Below are 25,335 nucleotides of genomic sequence, written 5' to 3' on the forward strand. Positions count from 1 at the left end.
AAAGCCTGAACAAAATGATGAATATCAGAAAGTAACACTGCCTTATCCTGATGAAAAATCAGAAAAGGAGATTAACAAGAAAGAGCAGATAACTCAGAAACTCTTCTAGCAGGAGATAGTCAAAAGGAACAATACTTTCCAAGAAAGTAATTTAACGTTCAGAGAATGCATAGGTTCAAACGGAGGAGCCTGTAAAGCCCTCAGCACCAAATTGAGACTCCAAGGAGAGATTGACTTAATGACAGGCTTGATACGAACCAAAGCCTGTACAAAACAATGAATATCAGGATGATTAGCAATCTTTCTGTGAAAAAAGAACAGAAAGAGTAGAGATTTGTCCTATCAAAGAACTGAAGACAAACCCTTATCCAAACCAACCTGAAGAAATTATAAAATTCTAGGAATTCCAAAAGAATGCCAAGCAAATTTATGAGAAAAACACCAAGAAAACATAATTTATGTAAGAACTTACCTGATAAATTCATTTCTTTCATATTAGCAAGAGTCCATGAGCTAGTGACGTATGGGATATACATTCCTACCAGGAGGGGCAAAGTTTCCCAAACCTTAAAATGCCTATAAATACACCCCTCACCACACCCACAATTCAGTTTAACGAATAGCCAAGAAGTGGGATGATAAGAAAAAGTGCGAAAGCATCAAAAAATAAGGAATTGGAATAATTGTGCTTTATACAAAAAAATCATAACCACCACAAAAAAGGGTGGGCCTCATGGACTCTTGCTAATATGAAAGAAATGAATTTATCAGGTAAGTTCTTACATAAATTATGTCTTCTTTCATGTAATTAGCAAGAGTCCATGAGCTAGTGACGTATGCGATAGCAGATACCCAAGATGTGGAGCTTCCACGCAAGAGTCACTAGAGAGGGAGGGATAAAATAAAGACAGCCAATTCCGCTGAAAAATTAATCCACTACCCAAAACAAAAAGTTTCAATTTTTATAATGAAAAAAACTGAAATTATAAGCAGTAGAATCAAACTGAAACAGCTGCCTGAAGTACCATTCTACCAAAACTACTTCTAAAGAAGAGAAAACAACAAAATGGTAGAATATAGAAAAAAGATGCAAAAGAAGACCAAGTCATTACTTTGCAAATCTGAGCAACAGAAGCTTCATTCTTAAAAAACCCAGGAAGTAGAAACTTACCTAGTAGAATGAGCCGTAATCCTCCGAGACGGTAATCCACCCGACTCCAAATAAGCATGATGAATCAAAAGTTTAACCAAGATGCCAAATAAATGGCAGAAGCCTTTTGACCTTCCTAAAACCAGAAAAGATAACAAAATAGACTAGAAATCTATCTGAAATCTGAATAGCTTCAACATAGGATTTAAAACTCTTACCATATCCAAAGAATGTAAGAATCTGACCAAAGAAGTTTTAGGAAAACAATAATTCCTCCCTAATGTTGTTAGAATTTACAACTTTAGGTAAGAATTGAAATGAGGACAGCAAAAACCACCTTACCCTGATGAAAAAATCAGAAAAAGGAGATTCACAAGAAAAAACAGATAATTCAAAAAATGTTCTAGCTGAAGAGATGTCCAAAAAGAACAATACTTTCCATGAAAGTAATTAATGTCCAGAGCAAGCATATGCTCAAATAGAAGAGCCTGAAAAGCCTTCAGAACCAAATTAAGACTCCAAGGAAGAAAAATTGGCTTAATGACGGGTTTGATACAAATCAAAACCTGAACAAAATGATGAATATCAGGAAGCAACACTGCCTTATTCTGATAAAAATCAGAAAAAGAATTTCACAAGAAAGAGCAGATAACTCAGAAACTCTTCTAGCAGAAGAGATAGCCAAAAGGAACAATACTTTCCAAGAAAGTAATTTATGTTCAGAGAATGCATAGGGTCAAACGGAGGAGCCTAAAAAGCCCTCAGCACCAAATTGAGAAAAATACTAAGAAATGTAGGTCTTCCAAACTCGATAATAAATCTTTCTAAACAGATTTACGAGCCTGAAACACAGTATTAATCAATAAGTTAGAGAAACCTCTATGACTAAAAATCAAATGTTCAATCTCCATCCCTTCAAATTTAATGATTTGAGATCTTGATGGAAAAATAAGCCTTAAGAAAGAAGGTCTGGTCTTAACGGAAGTGTCCAAGGTTGGCAACTGGCCATCCGAATGAGATCCGAATACCAAAACATGAGAGGCCATGCTGGAGCCACCAGCAGTACAAACAAACACTCCAATAGAATCTTGGAAATTACTTTTGGACAAAGAACTAGAGGCGGAAAGATGTAGGCAAAAATGATAATCCCAAGGAAATATCAATGCATACACTACTTCCGCCTGAAGATCCCCGGACCTGAATTGGCCCCTGGCAAGATCTTATTCAGATGAGATGCCAACAGATCTAATTCTGGAAACCCTTACATCTGAAAAACGAAAAACATATCTGGGTAAGAGAGACCATTCTCCCGGAAGTAAAGCTTGATTAACAGAGATAATCCGCTTCCCAAATGTCTATACCTGGGAAAAAACCCACAGAATTTAGATAGGAGCTGGATTTAGCCCAAGCAAATATCCGAGATACTTCTGTCCCAGCCTAAGGACTGATAGTCCCACCCTGATGATTGACATACACCACAGTTGTGACACTGTCTGAAAAACAATAAACGTCTCTTCTTCAAAAGAAACTAACTGAAGAACTCTGAGAAAGCACGGAGTTCTAAAAATAACAAATGGTAATCTCGCCTCCTGAGATTTCCAAACCCCTTGCAGGGCCGCCATCAGGGGGTGACAGGGGTGACTCCTGTCAGGGGCCCAATGGGCCAGGGGGGCCCCATGAAGCAAGAACCCACCAGTGGGTACTACAGCAGAGTGCTAATTGAGCATAGGAAATGTTATTACAAGGAGTAAAGTATTAGCATTTAAGAGTATTTCTGAGTGTGCACTAAACCACTATGCACAGTGTGAGACAGACTTGGCACTTTGTTTGTACAGTGTGTGTCAGACGGCAGATCACTTTCATTTGCAAAGGAGGTAGGACTTACTTAGCAAATGTTTTTTATTTCTTTGTGAAATTTCGGATTGTAACTTCAGTGTAGTAGTAGTTGTATGGTGGGGCCAGGGGTCCATAAAAACACATTTTTTGACAATGCTGTAGAAATTCTATATTTAAAGCACGCAGAAATGTTTCCTCCTCAATACACAAATGGTAGGTGCCCTTTTGGCAGATATACATTTTATTTATATATATATATATATATATATATATATATATATATACCATTCCAATTTACTGCCCCTTTATGCAAGGACTTTCCAGATGCAAGGAGGCATTTTATCTAAGATTTTTACATCTGCATAAGATGTTATACTCTCAGACTAAGATTGCTCAGTGTTTGAAATGAGACAGGTTAACTTAAAACTGTTCAGTTTACACTACAGCTGACTTAATTTTGAAATACATACCAACAATCCTAAATCCTGCATTTAACCAGATCTAATGGTATGAGTACCACAGCTTATGGTTCCATCAAGACCATATAGAGTACAGCATTTTCAAAATCCATAAGTACAGCTGACAGATGGGAACATTTGTAGACTATATTTGAAGTGATGCTCTTGGTTGGGGAAAATGGGGAAAAAACAAACATATGTAAACCTTTTAAAAGTACTTTTCTTCATCTAGCCATCTACCCAGATCATTAATGTACAATTTTGAATTCACAGAATTTTGTTTGCACATTTACAAATATGATTCTTTAAAAAGTGATCTCTTAAATTCTGCAATTTTTTTTAACATGCATGTCACACACTGTTGATTTAGGGGATGCAAGGTGCATAAATGTTTCCTCCTGTGAGTGTTTCTGTGGGTGTCTGTGTTTATGTCTTTGTGCTTTGGTTTGTGTCTCTATGAGTGTGTATGTTTTTTTTTTTTCTGTGGGTCTCTCTGTGAGGGTGGGTGTGTATCTCTTTGTGCATTTTCTGTGGATGTCTGTGAGGGTGTTTGCATATGTCTTTGAGCTTTTTCTATGGGTGTCTCTGTGAGGGTGTGTGTATGTTTGTCTTTGTGTATTTTCTCTGGATGCCTCTGTGCGGGTCAGTGTCTATGTCTGTGTTTTTTGTGGATGTCTCTGTGAGGGTGTGTGCTTTCTGTGGGTGTCTCTGTGAGTGTGTGTGTATGTCTTTGTGTGTTTTCTGTGGATGTCTCAGTGAGGGTGCGTGTATGTATGTCTTTCTGTGTTTTATGTGGTTGTCTCTCTGTGTGTGTATGTCTTTGTGTGTTTTCTGTGGGTGTCTCTGTGTGTGTGTGTATGTCTTTGTGTGTTTTCTGAGGTTGTCTCTGTCGATGTTTCCTTGGGTGTATGTGCAAGTTTGAGTTTGTGTGTGTGTGTGTGTGTGTCCATTGTCTGTTCCTTTTTAGGACATTTTGACCTTACTACTGATTATTCACATCTTTCTACAGACTTTGAGACTAACGAGACCTTTCCGGAAGTCACCAATCCACCATTTTACCTTTAAATTGTTTAGGCAGTTCAGGGCCCTTCCTTTCAGCCACTGCATGCTGTTGTCATCATTTAGTTGGCATCTTCCTTTACAAATAATCAGAACTCCATATTTTGTTTTCTAAATCTCCTTTTTTTTACAAAACTGTAGTTTACCTCATTACTTGTCAGGTCAATGTAAACAAGTGCTGAGTGTCTGTTTGGGTGTCTGTGTCTGAGTGTGTTTCTTTGCGTGTCTGTTACAGTGTCTATATGTGAATCCTTATGTGTGAGTGTGTGTGTGTGTGTTTCAGTGTATGAGTGTGTCTGTGTGTGTGTATGTTACTACCTTTACAACATTTCTAAGTTTAAATAGACACTTAAGAATAAAGTGCATATACGTTTTAGTCACTTGGTCAAAAATTGCACATGTCAAAGGAGGGGGGGGGGGCCCTGATGAATGGTTAAGTCAGGGGCCCCAAAATTTCTAGTGGCGGCCCAGACCCCTTGTGCTGACAGAGATCCTCAGACAGCCTCCCAACCAAAAAGACTCACATCTGTAAAGATCATGGCCCAGGTTGAAAGAAACGAAGAAACCTGTAGAACTAAATGATGGTGATCTTAACCATCAAAACAAGATAGTTAAACATTAGGATCTGAAGATTTAGAATATAAAATCCTAGAATCCCTGCACCATTATCCAGCATAAAAAACTGGAAAGGCTTTCTATGAAAATGAGCAAGGGAATTGAATTCAACGCTGCAGTCATAAAACCTAAAACTTCCATGCATATATAGCAACTGAAGGAAATAATAGAGACTGAAGGTACCGACAGACGGAACCCAAAATTGTCACTTGTCTGTTTAGAGACAAAGACAGAGATCCAAACTATCTGGAAACCTAAAAAAGGTGACCCTTGTGTGAGGAATCAAGAGCTTTTGAAAAAAAGATCCTCTAACTATGTCCTGAAAGAACAAAGTTTAATCATATGAGATTCCACAGCCTCAGAAAATAATCTGAATGAAAACAGAAAATGAAGATATGCATCTATTGTATCTAATGAAAACAAATAATGCCATCACTGACCAACAAAAGGCAGAATAGACCATATAAATACCAATCTAAAAGATGATACATTTATATAACAAAAAGATTTTCTATCTTTGGAACAATGAATAGTTTTGAATAAAACCCCAAAAGATTCCAGGTCTGAGCAGCACTAGAGCCCCAACGGATGATCAGCCGCGCGTCAACATTATCCCAAAATATATAGGACCGAATCACACTTAACGAAAGTGTTAGCCTTACTGGAATAGCTGGAATATCAAAGAGAAAAAAAGACTTCTCACAGACCGTTTTACTCTGAACTTTATTCTGTATCCAAAATCAAAGAAATTTGCAAAACAACAAAATTTCAAAAAAATCTTAACCTGCCCCTTACCAGCAAAGCTGGAATACGGCACATACATTGCAATTTTAGGGAGCTGATTTTGAAAAAGATTTCCAATTAAAAACATGTTACTTGGGAATTTGTTCCTTAATAAGAACAACCAAACTAATATAAGATTAAAGTTTAGTCTTGGAACTCAATCTTGAAGCCCAGAGTAACAGTTAAGAATTGATTCCAATTATAAACCAAATAATTGATTATCTTAGAAAAAAAGAAATATGGATTTTTTAGAAATCACAAAATTCTTCTAGCTTAAAACCGCTAAAGACATAGATAAAACGTCATTTGCAAAAATATTCAATAAAATTTAGACACAAATGAAAACTATTAGCATGATAACCCAGTTAAAGGACCAGTCAACACACTGGACTTGCATAATCAACAAATGCAAAACAACAAGACAAATGCAACAGCACCTAGTCTAGTAGATTTGTCCTTAACAATGCTAAAATAAATCATAATCTGATACTTGATTTAAAAGTAAACAGAAAAAATGAAGCAATTGCAACATCATTCAAAATAAATCACAGGTCCAAGAAAAATACCTGAAAATAAATAATTTTCCTTAAATAAGATACAACCATCTAAAAGGAAAAATAAATACTATTTTGCTATAGAAACAAATAGCATAATTAGCAGGAGTAGAGATAGCCCCATTAAATTGGAGAACCTTCAAAATTGAATTGAACTGCCGGCAAAGAATATAGTTTAAAACCTTTAAAGAAGGAATAAAAGAAAATGCTCAGCCTATTCCATTCCCTAGTATGAGGAACTGGAAAAAACCCTCTGAAAATACAGAAGAATAAATAAGCAGAAATAAAATGTTAGTTAGTCTTGAAAGAACTAATTACCTTAATATCCAAAATAATCAACACCTTTTCAACAAAGGACAAATGTACTTTAATAAAAAAATAAAAAAGTAGATTTGTTAGTGTCAATATCTGATGAAGAAAATTCTGAATGAGAAAAAACATCATCAGAGAAGGATAAATCATTATGTTGTTGATCATTTGAAAATTCAATAATTAAAAAAGAAGTTTGAAAAAGACCTAAAATTTTTTATTAGAAGGCACGATGTCAGACAAAGCCTTAAAAATAGAATCAGAAAAATATTCTTATAAATCTTCTAAGAAATTCTTGTACATAAGATGTAAAAAGAATAGCAAATATATAAAGCATAAATACTAACGGATTCTGCATGTAAAAGTTTATCATGATAACTTATTACAAACCATAGCTAAAGAAAAACATTCATAATATTTAAAATAAATGAACTTAGCTTTGGTAGGACTGAACTCGGTCAACAGGAATCCCTTAGAACATTTTTGAAACAGAAACAGTGAAATCTTGCAATATGTAATAGAAAAAAACAATATTTAAAGCAAAATTATCAAATTCCTTAAATGACAGTTTCAGGAATGGGAAAGAATGCAAAATAATAAGCTTCTAGAAACCAGAAGCAATAAAAAAGTGAGGTTTAAATAATGTGAGGAAAAAAAGTGGAACAAAAAAAGACGCCCACAAATATGACGCCCACATTATTGGTGCCAAATACAACGCCCATATTTTTGGCGCCAAGTATGACGCCACATTCTCTGACGCCGAAACCGACGCCCACATTTTTTGGCGCAAAAAAATGTCTGAATACGCATGCGTCAAAAATGACGTTAACAGAATACAACTTCCGGCGTCAACTACGGCGCCGGAAATGACAATTTTTTGCGCCAAAAATTACGCAATAAAAAGAAACATTTTCTGCACCCGCGAGCCTAACAGCATGCAGGGAAAAATGGTCAATTGAAAATTTTTAAGGTAAGGAAAAATAAATTGAATTAAAATGCATTATCCCAAAAAATGAAACGGACAGTCTGAATTTTAAAGGAATACTGTTTATCCTGAATCATGGCAAATATAAGTTTAAAGACATATATTTAGAACTTTACATATAAAGTGCCCAACCATAGCTTAGAGTGTCACAAAAAATAAGACTTACTTACCCCAGGACACTCATCTACATATAGTAGATAGCCAAACCAGTACTGAAACGAGAATCAGTAGAGGTAATGGTATATAAGAGTATATCGTCGATCTGAAAATGGAGGTAGGAGAAGAAATCTCTACGACCGATAACAGAGAACCTATGAAATAGATCCCCTAGAGGAAGACCATTGAATTCAAATAGGCAATACTTTCTTCACGTCCCTCTGACATTCACTGCACTCTGAGAGGAAAACCGGGCTTCAACCTGTTGCGAAGCGCATATCAATGTGGAATCTAGCACAAACTTACTTCACCACCTCCACAGGAGGCAAAGTTTGTAAAACTGAATTGTGGGTGTGGTGAGGGGTGTATTTATAGGCATTTTAAGGTTTGGGAAACTTTGCCCCTCCTGGTAGGAATGTATATCCCATACGTCACTAGCTCATGGACTCTTGCTAATTACATGAAAGAAAGCCAATACAATCTCCGTGTGAGACTTGGTTCTTTGGAAAGACGGCGCCTGAATTAAGATGTCGTCTAGGTAAGGTGCTACTGCTATGCCCCGCGGTCTTACAACCGCCAGGAGGGACCCTAGCACCTTTGTGAAAATTCTGGGAGCAGTGGCTAATCTGAAAGGAAGAGCCACAAACTGGTAATGCTTGTCCAGAAAAGCGAACCTGAGAAACTGGTGATGATCTTTGTGGATAGGAATGTGTAGGTACGCATCCTTTAGATCCACGGTAGTCATATATTGACCTTCCTGGATCATTGATAAGATTGTCCGAATGGTCTCCATTTTGAATGAGGGGACTCTGAGAAATCTGTTTAGAATTTTTAGATCCAGGATGGGTCTGAAAGTTCCCTCTTTTTTGGGAACCACAAACAGGTTTGAGTAAAAACCCAACCCTTGTTCTGCCATTGGAACTGGGTGGATCACTCCCATGGTATTGAATTCTAGAAGATATCCCTGGGATACAATATCTAAAGCCCAAGGATCGTGTACATCTCTTGCCCATGCCTGAGCGAAGAGAGAGAGTCTGCCCCCTACTAGATCCGGTCCCGGATCTGGGGCTACCCCTTAATGCTGTCTTGGTGGCAGCTGCAGGCTTTTTGGCCTGTTTACCCTTATTCCAGCCCTGTTAAGGTTTCCAGCTTGCCTTGGGCTGTGAAGCGTTACCCTCTTGCTTTGCAGCCGGAGAGGATGAAGCGGGGCCGTTCATGAAATTACGAAAGGAACGAAAATTAGCCTTGTTCTTTGTCTTAAAGGACTTGTCCTGAGGGAGCGCATGGCCTTTTCCCCCGGTGATTTCTGAAATAATCTCTTTCAATTCAGGCCCGAAGAGGGTCTTTCCTTTGAAAGGGATGTTCAAAAGCTTGGATTTAGACGACACATCGGCCAACCAGGACCTTAGCCATAGTGCCCTGCACGCCAAATTGGCAAAACCTGATTTTTTTGCCGCTAACTTAGCTATTTGGAGAGCGGCGCCAGTGATAAAAGAATTAGCTAGCTTTAAAGCCTTAATTCTATCCATAATTTCTTCATATGAGGTCTCCGTCTGGAGCGAGTCTTCCAGCGCCTCAAACCAGAAAGCGGCTGCAGTAGCTACAGGAACAATGCAGGCAATAGGCTGGAGAAGAAAACCTTGTTGAACAAAAATTTTCTTAAGTAGACCCTCTAACTTCTTATCCATAGGGTCTTTAAAAGCACAACTGTCTTCAATAGGTATGGTTGTGCGTTTAGCAAGTGAAGAAACAGCCCCCTCTACCTTAGGGACCGTCTGCCACAGGCTCAGATATGGGGAACATTTTCTTAAAAACAGGAGGGGGAACAAAGGGAACACCTGGTCTATCCACTCCCTAGTAACGATATCCGCAATCCTCTTAGGGACCGGAAACGCATCCGTGTAAACAGGGACCTCTAGGTACTTGTCCATTTTACACAATTTCTCTGGGATCACCAAAGGGTCGCAGTCATCCAGAGTAGCTAATACCTCCCTAAGCAAAACGCGGAGGTGTTCTAGTTTAAATTTAAAGGCCAATGTATCTGAATCTGTCTGAGGAGGAACCCTTCCTGAATCAGAGACTTCTCCCTCAGACATCAAATCCCTCGCTCCCACTTCAGAGCGTTGTGAGGGTATATCGGATACGGCTACCAAAGCGTCAGAATGCTCATAATCTGTTCTTAAAACGGAGCTATCACGCTTTGCAGGTAAGACAGGCAGTTTAGATAAGAAGGCTGTAAGAGAATTATCCATGACTGCCGCTAAGTCTTGTAATGTAAAAGGGTTAGACGCACTAGAGGTACTAGGCGTCGCTTGCGCGGGCGTAACTGGTTGTGACACTTGGGGAGAGGCAGACGGGCTACCCTCGTTACCTTCAGTCTGAGAATCATTTGGGCCACATTTTTAAGTGCAAAAATATGATCTTTAAAGTGTATAGACATATCAGTACAAGTGGGACACATTCTGAGAGGGGGTTCCACCATGGCTTCTAAACACATTGAACAAGGATTTTCCTTAGTGTCAGACATGTTTAAAAGACTAGTAGTACACACAAGCAGGCTTGGAAATCACTTTAATCAAATAAAAAACACAATTTGAAAAAACGTTACTGTGCCTTTAAGAGATAAAAAGAGCACGCCACAGCCTTGCTGTGGCCCTACCTGCCCTTAGGGATCAGATTTGGGGGATGAAAGCTTCTTTAAGGCCCTCAAACAGAAGCAGGACCCTCCATGTGAAGCAGCATGAACTTCTCTGCAATTCTAACTGCGCATCTGAGGCGCGAAATTAGGCTCCTCCCACTCCATTCCGGAGCTGTGAGGCCTAAGAAATCACTTCTAATTGAGTAAAAAATAGCCATGTGAATAATAACCCCAGAAAAAAACCAAAAGGGCTTCAAAGTGTCTTGCAAACGATATTTTCCTTAGCTAAACAATCGATTGCCCTGAAAAAGTGTCAACCAGCATAATTAGCCCTGCTATGTAAGCATTCAATTCCTTACTAAGTCTGTGAACATAGCTTACCCTCCCCTCATGGGGATATTGTCAGTCTCTTCTAGCATTATCTCAGTCTTGTCTAGAAATAAATGACTGAACATACCTTATTGCAGTGTACCCTGCAAACTGTTCCCCCCAACTGAAGTTTTCTGGTACTCCTCAGTCCTGTGTGGGAACAGCAGTGGATTTTAGTTACAACATGCTAAAATCATTTTCCTCTCAGCAGAAATCTTCATCACTTTTCTGCCAGAGAGTAAATAGTACAAACCGATACCATTTAAAATAACAAACTTTTGAATAAAGATAATAAAAACTACAATTCTAACACCACATTCACTCCCGTAGAGAGACCCTAGTGCTTAGAGCCGGCAAAGAGAATGACTGGGGGGTGGAGCTAGAGGGGGAGCTATATGGACAGCTCTGCTGTGTGCTCTCTTTGCCACTTCCTGTAGCAGTGGCGTGCAGTGACGTCAGAGGCTGATGAGGCAGTGGCTAGGATACGCCTTCATTCTTTAGATATCCTTTGTTGAAGAAATAGCAATGCACATGGGTGAGCCAATCACATGAGGTATCTATGTGCAGCCACCAATCAGCAGCTACTGAGCATATTTAGATATGATTTTCAACAAAGGACATCAAAAGAATGAAGAAAATTAGATATTAGATGTAAATTGGAAAGTTATTTAAATTTGCATATGGGTTTCATATGGGTTTCATGTCCCTTTAAATGGTGTCTTGGAAAACTGGTCAACTTTGTAAACATCTGATTTTAGTCTAAAAGGATTGTAACAGAAACTCTTGCCAGATAACACAATGCTTGCTCTGATTATGAGATCTAGAAATCCATGCCCATTAAAATATGTTTAAAACATACTTTTTACTTTAATGCTGCAAATTATGCTTATAGATTCTTTCATTACATAAGGGATGAGAGTCAGAGGGGGAGGAAGAGAGACAGAGAGAGAAAGAGACCATGGGGGAGAACAACACATAAGGAGAGAGATGGATAGATAGAGAGAGACACACACACACAAGGGGGGGGGAGAGGGATCACTGCATTTTAAAGTAATAAAACAGCAGAGCTACAGAGAGTTCAGAAAATTTGTCTATAATTTAGTGTGAAGTACAGAGGCAAGCTGCTAAGTTAGTGGGTGTAAAGTTTGAGTAAACAAAATACAAAAACGACCCTGCTATAAAAGAGTAAAAAAACAATAAACCACATTCATTAAATTATCATTTTCACTAACTGAATCCCTTACAGTAAAATCTTACTTTAATAAGATGTGGGTGAAACATTGCTCTCTGTGCCTCTCTCCTGCTCTGTAAGGATTCAGGAAGTGACAGTGGCACATTCCACTGCACTTAGAGGGGAAGAACAGAACTCTCTTTTTCACTTTAGCAAAGCTAGCAGCTTCACAGGACAGCAACAAAATATATGAAAGTTGTTTTTTTCCGTTTTTGTTTTGTTTTATATGATTTAACATCCAGCCCCAACCCTATGTTCCACTTACTAATGCCTCTCACTAGATTGGTTCAGCCCAAATAGGACTGCCTCAAATAAGCAGTTAATGAGCCATGCAATGATCTTAACCACTTGCATCCAGTAGATGGCGCAGCATGTTGTGTAATGGTGGGCAGACCTGCTTGTGCCTCTCCATTGCACAACATATAGCTGTGAGAAAAAAAAATGCTGGGGGAAAAAAATTACAATTTTTTTTTTAAAGCCAATAAAAAAATATATATTTTTGCCCATATGAGAGGTGAAGCACTGCCTCACCTGCCTCTAGTGACTGCACATCACTGTCCTGTAGGGAAGGAGAATATCCCACAAGTAAAGGATGAATCCGTGGACTGGATACACCTTGCAAGAGAAATTCCCAATCCATCCTGTCAAAAGCTTTTTTGGCATCGGTGGAGATGAGTGCCATTGTAATGTTGATGCGAGCATGAGAGATTAAATGTATAATTTTGAGAGTGTTGTCCCTAGTTTCCCTACCCGGTATGAAATCAACTTGGTCTGTTGACATAATGTGTTTTAGTAGTGGATTGAGCCTATTGGCAAGTATTTAGAGAAATATTTTTATATCGGTCTAAATAAATAACAAAATAACAGCACTACTACTAGATAAATAAACAGAATTATATCCTGAATTGTCAAGAGGGGCGGGTGCAAGAGTAAGGTATCCACAATAATAAAAAATACTCAGCACAGCTAAATGAATCAAAAAATTAAAATATTTAATTTTAGCAAGAATATTGATTACTAAAAAATAACAACGCAGCATACACTTGCATACATCACACTTCCCCTTAGGCGTCCCTAAGGAGAAATAGAACAGAGGCGTCTTTTCAAAAGATTCACAGTTCAGTAGTGTGAATAAGTAACCCAGGGGCTCAAAAATGGATACTTTGTAATCCAATAGTAATAATATGTTAAGCTTGATTGTAGCTCATTACAAACATTAGAGAAGTGGTAACTATTGTAATCCACATGTAATTAACAATCTATCCAGCTTGATTGTAGTTTATTGAACACAGTTCACTGCCCATATGCAGCCACCATATGCATAGGACACTCCTATCCTTCTAGGTCTCACACCCCTAGAGAGCAAGATGTATCATATAGACCTCACACTTATACAAGACTTCCCAGTCTGTAACACTTGTGACCTCGTCACTGGACAGTAGGTAAGTCTCTCTACAACTGAAGCATATGGTGCAGTAATAATTGCAACGTTTCTCATAAGTAAAACACAATTGTGAATGTCCCACAGGCTACACAAGAAAACCTGTATGTTGTGTCAGCTTGCAACGTAATAGACAAAGAGTATACTTGCTAATATTCAGTCCGGCTTCCTGTCGGATAACGCTGAGTCAGCGTGTAATATCCTGGCTGCTGCAAGAAGCAGAGAATATACTTGCTGGTATCCTGTCCGGCTTTCTGTTGAATATCGCTCAGTGAGCGTGATGTCCTGCACCAAAACTGTCACATGTAACAGTTGTTAGAGGCTATTGGAAATCCAGGTTACCATCAAAGGGAGACCCATGCATACGGTGGATTTAGAAAAGACTCCACCCACTTTCTCAAGGAGTATGATACGTCATAGTGTTCACTGCCTCTTGTAGTTCACATCTCATTTGTGATTGGATCATAGGAAACACACCTTCCTTCCGTGTACATCACTCACACACTTACTCTAACTTAGCGAACACTATATTAAACAACTTTATATACAAAAACATAATGAAAAACTATGGTAAAATACATTGAGCAATAATCTATTTTTAATCTATATAACCGAATCTCATTTGAAATCTCAAACATATCATAATGCGTTATATAGGATCATCTGATCAGTATCCAATATACAGACACATAATGGAAAGTAATGGAAAGATATATTGGGCAATGCGTGGCCGGACTTTTAGCCGACAGACACTTGGCCGACAGACACTTGGCCGACGGACATTTGGCCGAAACACAAGTGGCTGTCACATAACAGTCCGGCCACGATATAGATAGATTTGATAGATAGATACATAGATTAGATAGATAGATCAATAGATGCAATAGATACATTTGATAGATACGATAGATAGATTTGATAGATAAATAGATAGATTTGATAGATAGTTTCCCAGACAGAGAATTACAAAACGTGCGGCCTAGGACCCATGGTAAGGTTCCCAGAGGCAGTTGCGGCGCCCGAGGCTCTGATTAGAACAGAGCACTCTGGAACGTATCTGCCCTCGGCCGAAATCGGAACATTCTTTAGCTTTCTGTCTGTCAGCCAAATGTCCGTCGGCCAAATGTCCGTCTGCCAAATGTCCTTCTGCATTTTGTCAGAGCACCGGGCAATGATCCATTACTAATCTACATAGCAGAATCTCATCTGTAATGTCAGACTTATCTTCATACATAATATTGAATCAACTGATCAATATGTATATACAAACGCATAATGGAAAACAAAGGCAGAATATATTATGCAGTAATCAATATTCTAGTCCCTGGTTTCTCAACAGCCGGGCCGTGGCCCAGTACCAGGCCGTGATAGCCCTGCTAGTGGGCCCTGACCTGTCATGCCCCCACTGCACACTCTTATCCCACTGCACACAAGGGGCAGACTATATATCTCTACCGGGCCCTGGACATGTCCAGCTAAAATTTACCGGGCCTTGAGGTCACTTTGGTTGAGAACCACTGTTCTAGTCTATATAACAGCATCTTATCTGTAATGACAGATTTTACATAATACATTTATCATCAGATTATGGTCTCAACATAGTAAATCCAGCAGTATGATAGATATCCACACTTGACACTATACTAGCATACCTACATGTCTAATTCGCAACAAACCTTGGTAGGATACCGAAAATCTTTAAATAAAAAAAACCCAAGATATATCTCTATATAGACCCCTAGGGGTAAGCGTATCTAATTTCCTAATCCACTGGGCTTCCTTACAGAAGAGGGTCCTTTGTCTATCCCCCTCTTCTAAGCAAAGGAGCATCATCCACAATTTGAAACCTAAGTTGACTCTTATTATGCGAATGAGTAAGAAAATGAAAAGCAACTGGGGCATCATAGTCTTCATTACGGATAGCTGCCTTATGTTGTCTGATTCGTTCCTTGACACTCTGTGTGCTCTCACCCACATATGCCAACCCACACGGGCATTTTATGACATAAATTATGAGTTTGAGTTACAAGTATATGTATTTCTAATATTAATCTTACTTCCATTATGTGGATGTGTTACATAGTCACCTTTAATGAGGGAATTACAGCTATAGCATGGAAATTAACCTTTTTTTGGAGGGGTAAGGTCGGATTTATAGAACCCAAATTCATCCTAACAAATTCATCCCTCAGGTTTCTATTCCTTTTGTAAGAAAAAAGTGGAGGATTTTTAAATATTTCTGATGTATGGGGATCTTCTTGTAACAGATACCAATGCTTAGATATCATAGATCTTAATTTCCTACTGTGTAAACCATATTGTGTAACCAGAGGTACAGAGAATTGGAGCTCAGTTTTCTGTTTAGGGGCTAACAATGTTTCTCTATTACTCTGTTGAACTCTGGTGAGGTTGTCCTGTATGACTTTCTCAGGATAACCCCTAGCTCTAAACTTATCTGCCATCTGTCCCAGTTTTAATTGTGCCTGCAAAGGATCAGTCACAATCCGCTTTGTTCTTAGTAATTGGCTGTAAGGTAGATTTTTAATCATGGCTGGTGGATGAAAACTAGCATACAATAATAGATCATTTCTATCTGTGGTTTTACTAAAAATATCACATTCCAATGTATTACCTTTTTAAATGACCATAGTATCAAGGAAACTTACTCTCTCAACACTATATTCCATGGTAAATTTAAAAAAATCAGTCGTGAATGACTTCCGGTGGGCGGGTGTACAGAGTGGAAGCGGTGAAAAAGAGCTCCACTGCTTAAACTCCTAAAACTGAGTTAAACCTTATCAAACACCCCTTAAAAGTGCTGTCATCCTTGGCAGGAGAGGTATATACCTGCCCGGACTCTGGACAGCGAGGAATCGAGCATCTGATTCCCCCGCCGAAACATCCGACAGACAGAAGAGAAGAACGGCTGCAGCTGCAGAGGAACTTGCTGGGCAGTGACTCCAACACACCGCAGAGCCGCACAAGGGGCAAGCAGCAGTCAACTAGTACCTGGTCAGAGTTGGGGGCACTGTGTGGGACACTTTACAAGTCAGAGGGGCCAATATAGTCACTGGCGGGAAAACCGCCATCTTGCCTCCACTATTGGGAGTACACAGCAGTGCGGCCCGCAGCTGACAAATAAAGAGGCAGCATATTGGTCTCTGTGTGACCGGCTTGAAAAGGCCAAACACCTGTCGCCATCTCAAAGGGACAATAAGGAGCATGGCACACTACATAAAAACACTGAGTGCTAACCTCTTTAAAAAAACAAACAAAAAAAAAAAACATATAGCAAGGGGGAAAAAGATAGGAAGCAGCCTTAAGGAGCTGCAAATACAGCCCAGAACAGACCACGTGGCTCAACAGATAAACATATAAGGACCCCTAATTAAGAAGTCAAAAGACACAGGATAAAAAACACACATTGAACAATCCCTTAGGTGATACGGGGCAGCCCTACTCAGTTGTCAACTGGAGAAAGATTAAACTGACAAGAACAGACTCTTTTCCCCTTTCTCTTTGGGGGACATATCTCCTTTATTTTAGGTAACTGCCACGACTCAGGAGAAAAGTACAGGAACTGGGGAGACTGTATAGCTGCATTGAATTACGTGTGCTCCAACCCCCAGACTCATCCCATTCATGAATAGCATAATCTCCCGCTAGAAACATGCAGGGCTAAACGCTATGCTCCTGCACCCCCCTGCTCACCCATCGGTCACTAAACCCCCTATTGAAACTGGGTCCCTCATTGCCTTGGGGACATAAAGACACTTGTTAAGAGCTGTAGTCCTGCAGGCAAATAAGCGCAGTAATATACCACAGCTGAGGATTGTAGCGGAGGGACTCTTAGATCTGTATGCAAAAATATTATAACTCATACATTAAAAAAACAGGCACAATGGCAAACAGATTGAAAAACGCAGATAAGAAAAAAAAAATCAGGCGGAGACACTGCAGGCCCCCCCTGGGTGTTGAGGACACCTTGACCACCAATACAGTGGACACTCATCCAGTTGTTTCCCAGATATCCGCTTTGTTTCTACCAAAGATAGAGCAGCTGCAAAGGGAATGGACTCACTCACAGCAGAAGTTGAATCCTTTAATGGCAGGCTCTCTCAAGTGGAACAAAAGGTGGCAGAGGGAGAAACTTGCCATAGAGAAACCACAGCAACTATTCATACACTACAGCAACAGACCGATCGGCTGTGGACAAAGATTGACGATCTGGAAAACAGGTCGCGAAGAAATAATTCGCGAATAGTTGGAGTCCCAGAATCCCTCCCGGGGACACAGCTAATAGAGTTTGCAGAAATTATCCTACCAAAATTGCTGCATATTCCTCAATCGTGCTTGCCGTGCACTGTGGAGAGAGCCCACAGAGTGGGAGATCTGAGAAGACAAGGCAAAAACAATCAGCAGCCGAGACAGGTCATGATAAAGTACCTCAACTTTAAAACAAAAATAGCCCTCTTGCAGGCCTACAGGAAGATTCCATCTCTGGAATATGAAGGCAGGAAATTATACCTGTTCCAGGAATACTCTGTGACAGTGGCAGCTAGAAGGAAGGAATTCTCACCATACTGTAAACAACTGATGGAGCAAGGCAGAACAGCAGCCCTACTATATCCAGCAAGACTATGATTGCACACAACAAAAGGACCTTTTTTCTTTGAGTCACCAAATCAACTTAAGCTCCACTTACAGAGAGAGAATGAACAGCAGCAAGCATCAAATCAACTAGACTTTCCTTCTGCTTCACGAAACTAAGGTTCGGGACCCAGACATACAGTAGAAAGAAAGAAAAGCACTTTACGGACTACGCCATATAGAACTATATCCTTTACAAGTGAGGGGGGGGGACTTTTTCTTCACAGTTGAAGAGACTCTGTGTGTTATTGAATTGTTGGGAGGGATAAGGGAGAGGGTGAGTTCTTGTTTTACTGTTCTGTTCACTAATTGTTTTATAGAATAGTAGAAATAGTGTACCCAGCCTTGAGGCGTTACCCCGGGGAAAAGGAGGATAGACCTAGGTGACATAACACGTAAGTAGCCGAAGCGTATTGAAATTTACCCAAACAGCTGCTCACAACACACTACATACTCTTACACTGACAGACACCTACCAACACACAAGGTAACCATACTACTGTAGCAGAATGAAGATAACTATATGGAATGTGGGGGGGATCACCTATTAAAAGAAAGGTGATCCTAAGACAGCTCAACGCTAAGAAAACAGACATAGCGATACTGGAAGAGATGCACCTCTCGCAAACAGAACACCAGAAGCTTAAGCAAGGTTGGGTAGGATAGATACTCTACACCCCTTATGAGGGGAAAAGAGTGAGAGGAGTGGCAATGTTATTCCGTAAAGGGCTAGATTATAATATTTCACAGACAGTAACGGACAAGGAGGGAGATACTTGATTGCTAAGATTCAAATAGATACACTACACCTGGTGTTGTGTGGGATCTATGGTCCTCAAACGGGGAAGAAAGAATTCCTAAGCCACCTCCAAAGCCAGCTCATACACTTCTCAGATCTACCCATCATAGCGGGAGGTGACTATAATTGCACCACATACACCAGCTGACAGATTCCGTAACCCCAACAGCGCCACACATTATACCCACTTATAGGTGGGCTCTAAAAGGGAAACACTAATCTTGAAAAATTTCAGAAACACTCTGTCCCTGACGGATGTTTGGAGGGAAAGAAACCCTGAGACACGAGATTTTACATGCTCACACCCATCCAAAACTACTCTCTCGCATAGACTACTTCTTGATATCCAAACCTCTCTGCCCCAGGGTTAAAGAGGTGCGTATAGACCCTATTACCATATCAGATCACGCCCCAGTTACATTAGAGCTGCATACGGACATACCACAGAGACAGACTCGCAGATGGAGTTTCCCTACACACCTGTATCATGACCAAAACCTTCGGAAACACCTAATAGGGGAATGCTTAGCATACAAAGAATTGAATGCCCAACATATAAATGACATATCCCTGTTTTGGGAAACAGCGAAAGCAGTACTGAGAGGGGTGGTCACAGTATATGCGGTGAAGCTGACCAGAACCTGTAGGATGAGAGGGGAATTACTGTTGCACCAACTCTTAAATGCCAGGAACCGGTATCTCAGATACCCGACAGAACAGAATAGAACCAAATACAGAGATATTAAAACCCTTAGAGACACACATCTCCTGCAAGCTTCAGTTAGGGCCCAGAATAGACTACATGCCAAATTCTATCGTTATGGGAATCACACAGGGAAATTATTAGCCAAAATCACCAAGTTAGATAGAAAGCCCAATATCGTAACAGCCATCAGAGGCGAGGATAAGATACTAACACAAGAAACAGATATACACAGAGCATTCATCGACTACTACTCAAAACTATACAGCTCCCAAGATGTAAACACAGAAAGGAAACAACAGTTCTGGAAAGATATGACCCTCCCACAGATAGACGAAGGTCAATTACACAAACTAAATGCCCCAATCCACCCAGCAGAGGTAGCCAAATCAATAGACGCATTGCCTTTGGAGAAAACCCCTGGACCTGATGGTCTGCTAGGGGAATTCTACAAAATGGTCAAGGGGGAGACTTCAGACACACTCACACTACTTTACAATGCAATTCTCGAAGGGAAGTTAAAACTATCCAACAGGTTTACAGAGGCAAATGTGACAGTTATCCCCAAACCAGACAGGGACCCTTTACTGACGTCATCTTACAGACCAATATCCCTACTCAATTCGGACTACAAACTATTCACGGAAATAATGGCCAACAGATTAGCGGAGATACTCCCCTCTTTAGTACACGAAGACCAGACTGGGTTCATGAAGGGTAGATCCTCAGTTAAGAATATGAGAAAAGTGCAACTAGTACTTACACACTACTGGGAGAAAGCCAAGCAAGATCGGTCCCACGACACCGAAGATGCTTGTCTGATACTTGTAGATGCCGAAAAGGCTTTCAACAAGATTCTGTGGGACCACTTGTTTACTACACTAGGGAAATTTGGTATACAGGGAGCCTTCATGACAGCTATAACGGCCATCTATAATGAACCCCGCGCAGCGATCCTGATCAATGGCACACCATCGCCATCATTTCTGCTTATGAGAGGCACGAGGCAGGGGTGCCCCCTGTCTCCACTCCTCTTCAACCTAGCACTAGAGCCACTGGCAATAAAAATTAGAAGAAACACAGAGGGCTTAAGCATAGGCGGGGAGACTATCCATATGTCTCTCTTTGCAGATGATATGATCCTGTAAACTAGAGAACCCAGAAGAAATATTTCACACATAATGCAAATTATTGCTGAGTTTGGTGAGATCTCAGGATATTGTGTAAATAGGGACAAATCTGAGCTACTGTGGTTACAGAATAAAAGACCCTCAGAGCCTCTGCAAGATAACTTCAAAATAGTGACCAACACATTTAAATATCTAGGTATCACCCTGGCTAGGGACCCTGCCCAGTAGTATGAGATCAATTTCCGACCGCTGCTTAAAGACCTACAACGAACACTACTAAATTGGTCCACGTTACCAATGACCCTGTCGGGGAAAGTAGGACTAATTAAAATGATATTATTTCCCAAACTGCTCTACATAATGCAAATGCTCCCAGAGCTCATACACAAACAGGACATTAACGGCTAGATTTAGAGTTTTGTCGGTAACAACCCGCGTAACTAACGCTGGCTTTTTTTCCCCCGCACCTTTTAAATACCGCTGGTATTTAGAGTTCACAGAAGGGCTGCATTAGGCTCCAAAAAGGGAGCGTATAGCATATTTACCGCCACTGCAACTCTCAATACCAGCGGTGCTTACGGACGCGGCCAGCTTCAAAAACGTGCTCGTGCACGATTCCCCCATAGGAAACATTGGGTCAGTTTGAGCTGAAAAAAAACCTAACACCTGCAAAAAAGCAGCGTTCAGCTCCTAACGCAGCCCCATTGTTTCCTATGGGGAAACACTTCCTAAGTCTGCACCTAACACCCTAACATGTACCCCGAGTCTAAACACCCCTAACCTTACACTTATTAACCCCTAATCTGCCGCCCACGCTATCGCTGACCCCTGCATATTTTTTTAACCCCTAATCTGCCGCTCTGTACACCGCCGCAACCTACATCATACCTATGTACCCCTAATCTGCTGCCCCTAACACCGCCGACCCCTATATTATAATTATTACCCCCTAATCTGCCCCCCACAACGTCGCCGCCAGCTACCTACAATAATTAACCCCTAATCTGGAGAACCGGACCTCACCGCTACTATAATAAATGTATTAACCCCTAATCCGCCTCACTAACCCTATAATAAATAGTATTAACCCCTAATCTGCCCTCCCTAACATCGCTGACACCTAACTTCAAGTATTAACCCCTAATCTGCCGACCGGACCTCACCGCTACTCTAATAAATGTATTAACCCCTAAAGCTAAGTCTAACCCTAACACTAACATCCCCCTAAATTAAATATAATTTAAATCTAACGAAATAAATTAACTCTTATTAAATAAATTATTCCTATTTAAAGCTAAATACTTGCCTGTAAAATAAACCCTAATATAGCTACAATATAAATTATAATTATATTGTAGCTATTTTAGGACTAATATTTATTTTACAGGCAACTTTGTAATTATTTTAACCAGGTACAATAGCTATTAAATAGTTAATAACTATTTAATAGCTACCTAGATAAAATAATTACAAAATTACCTGTAAAATAAATCCTAACCTAAGTTACAATTAAAACTAACACTACACTATCAATAAATTAATTAAATAAAATACCTACAAATAAATACAAATAAACTAACTAAAGTACAAAAAATAAAAAAAGCTAAGTTACAAAAAATAAAAAAATAAATTACAAACATAAAAAAATATTACAACAATTTTAAGCTAATTACACCTACTCTAAGCCCCCTAATAAAATAACAGAGCCCCCAAAATAAAAAAATGCCCTACCCTATTCTAAAATTAAAATTGTAAAGCTCTTTAACCTTACCAGCCCTTAAAAGGGCCTTTTGCGGGGCATGCCCCAAAGAATTCTGCTCTTTTGCCTGTAAAAAAACATACAATACCCCCCCAACATTACAACCCACCACCCACATACCCCTAATCTAACCCAAACACCCCTTAAATAAACCTAACACTAAGCCCCTGAAGATCTTCCTACCTTATCTTCACCACACCGGGTATCACCGATCCGTCCAGGCTCCGAAATCTTCATCCAAGCCCAAGCGGGGGCTGAAGAGATCCATCATCCGGCTGAAGTCTTCTATCAAGCGGCAAGAAGAAGTCCAGAAGAGGCTCCAAAGTCTTCATCCTATCCGGGCAGAAGAGGAGATCCGGACCGGCAACCATCTTCATCCAAGCGGCATCTTCTATCTTCATCCATCCGATGACGAGCGGCTCCATCTTCAAGACCTCCGGCGCGGATCCATCCTCTTCTTCCGACGTCCTAAGTCCAAATGAAGGTTCCTTTAAATGACGTCATCCAAGATGGCGTCCCTCGAATTCCGATTGGCTGATAGGATTCTATCAGCCAATCGGAATTAAGGTAGGAAAAATCTGATTGGCTGATGGAATCAGCCAATCAGATTCAAGTTCAGTCCGATTGGCTGATCCAATCAGCCAATCAGATTGAGCTCACATTCTATTGGCTGATCGGAACAGCCAATAGAATGCAAGCTCAATCTGATTGGCTGATTCAATCAGCCAATCAGATTTTCCCTACCTTAATTGCGATTGGCTGATAGAATCCTATCAGCCAATCGGAATTTGAGGGACGCCATCTTAGATGACGTCATTTAAAGGAACCTTCATTCGGACTTAGGACGTCGGAAGAAGAGGATGGATCCGCGCCGGAGGTCTTGAAGATGGAGCCGCTCGTCATCGGATGGATGAAGATAGAAGATGCCGCTTGGATGAAGATGGTTGCCGGTCCGGATCTCCTCTTCTGCCCTGATAGGATGAAGACTTTGGAGCCTCTTCTGGACTTCTTCTTGCCGCTTGATAGAAGACTTCAGCCGGATGATGGATCTCTTCAGCCCCCGCTTGGGCTTGGATGAAGATTTCGGAGCCTGGACGGATCGGTGATACCCGGCGTGGTGAAGATAACGTAGGAAGATCTTCAGGGGCTTAATGTTAGGTTTATTTAAGGGGGGTTTGGGTTAGATTAGGGGTATGTGGGTGGTGGGTTGTAATGTTGGGTATTGTATGGTTTTTTTTTACAGGCAAAAGAGCAGAATTCTTTGGGGCATGCCCCGCAAAAGGCCCTTTTAAGGGCTGGTAAGGTAAAAGAGCTTTTCTATTTTAATTTTAGAATAGGGTAGGGCATTTTTTTATTTTGGGGGGCTTTGTTATTTTATTAGGGGGCTTACAGTAGGTGTAATTAGCTTAAAATTGTTGTAATTTTTTTATAATGTTTGTAAATTATTTTTTAGCTTTTTTTTATTTTTTGTACTTTAGTTAGTTTATTTAATTATATTTTTTTGTAGGTATTTCATGTAATTAATTTATTGATAGTGTAGTGTTAGATTTAATTGTAGATAATTGTAGATATTTTATTTAATTAATTTATTGATAGTGTAGTGTTAGGTGTATTTGTAATTTAGGTTAGGATTTATTTTACAGGTAATTTTGTAATTATTTTATCTAGGTAGCTATTAAATAGTAAATAACTATTTAATAGCTATTGTACCTGGGTAAAATAAATACAAAGTTGCCTGTAAAATAAATATAAATCCTAAAATAGCTACAATATAATTATTTGTTATATTGTAGCTATATTAGGGTTTATTTTACAGGTAAGTATTTAGCTTTAAATAGGAATAATTTATTTAATAAGAGTTAATTTATTTCGTTAGATTTAAATTATATTTAACTTAGGGGGGTGTTAGTGTTAACTTAGCTTTAGGGGTTAATACATTTATTATAGTAGCGGTGAGGTCCGGTCGGCAGATTAGGGGTTAATACTTGAAGTTAGGTGTCGGTAATGTTAGGGAGGGCAGATTAGGGGTTAATAAATAAAATATACGGGTCAGCGGTGTTAGGGGCAGCAGATTAGGGGTACATAGGGAAAATGTAGGTTGCGGCGGTGTGCGGTCGGCAGATTAGGGGTTAAAAATTTTTATTAGAGTGGCGGCGATGTGGGGGGGCATCGGTTTAGGAGTACATAGGTAGTTTATGGGTGTTAGTGTACTTTAGAGCACAGTAGTTAAGAGCTTTATGAACCGGCGTTAGCCCAGAAAGCTCTTAACTACTGACTTTTTTCTGCGGCTGGAGTTTTGTCGTTAGATTTCTAACGCTCACTTCAGCCAAGACTCTAAATACCGGCGTTAGAAAGATCCCATTGAAAAGATAGGATACGCAAATGGCGTAGGGGGATCTGCGGTATGGAAAAGTCGCGGCTGCAAAGTGAGCGTTAGACCCTTACCTACAAGACTCTAAATACCAGCGGTAGCCCAAAACCAGCGTTAGGAGCCTCTAACGCTGGTTTTGACGGCTAACGCCAAACTCTAAATCTAGGCGTAAGATCTTAAATAGGGACATACTACACTTCCTGTGGAAAGGGAAAAAACACAGAATAAGCTATGTTAAAATGACGTGCACACCAGAGACGGGAGGCTTTGGGCTGCCGAACATTGAGCATTATAACTGGGCAGCTTTGGCTAAGTATGTGATGGACTGGCTATTGGACA

Source organism: Bombina bombina, chromosome 4, assembly GCF_027579735.1.
Source record: "Bombina bombina isolate aBomBom1 chromosome 4, aBomBom1.pri, whole genome shotgun sequence".
Lineage (NCBI taxonomy): Eukaryota > Metazoa > Chordata > Amphibia > Anura > Bombinatoridae > Bombina > Bombina bombina.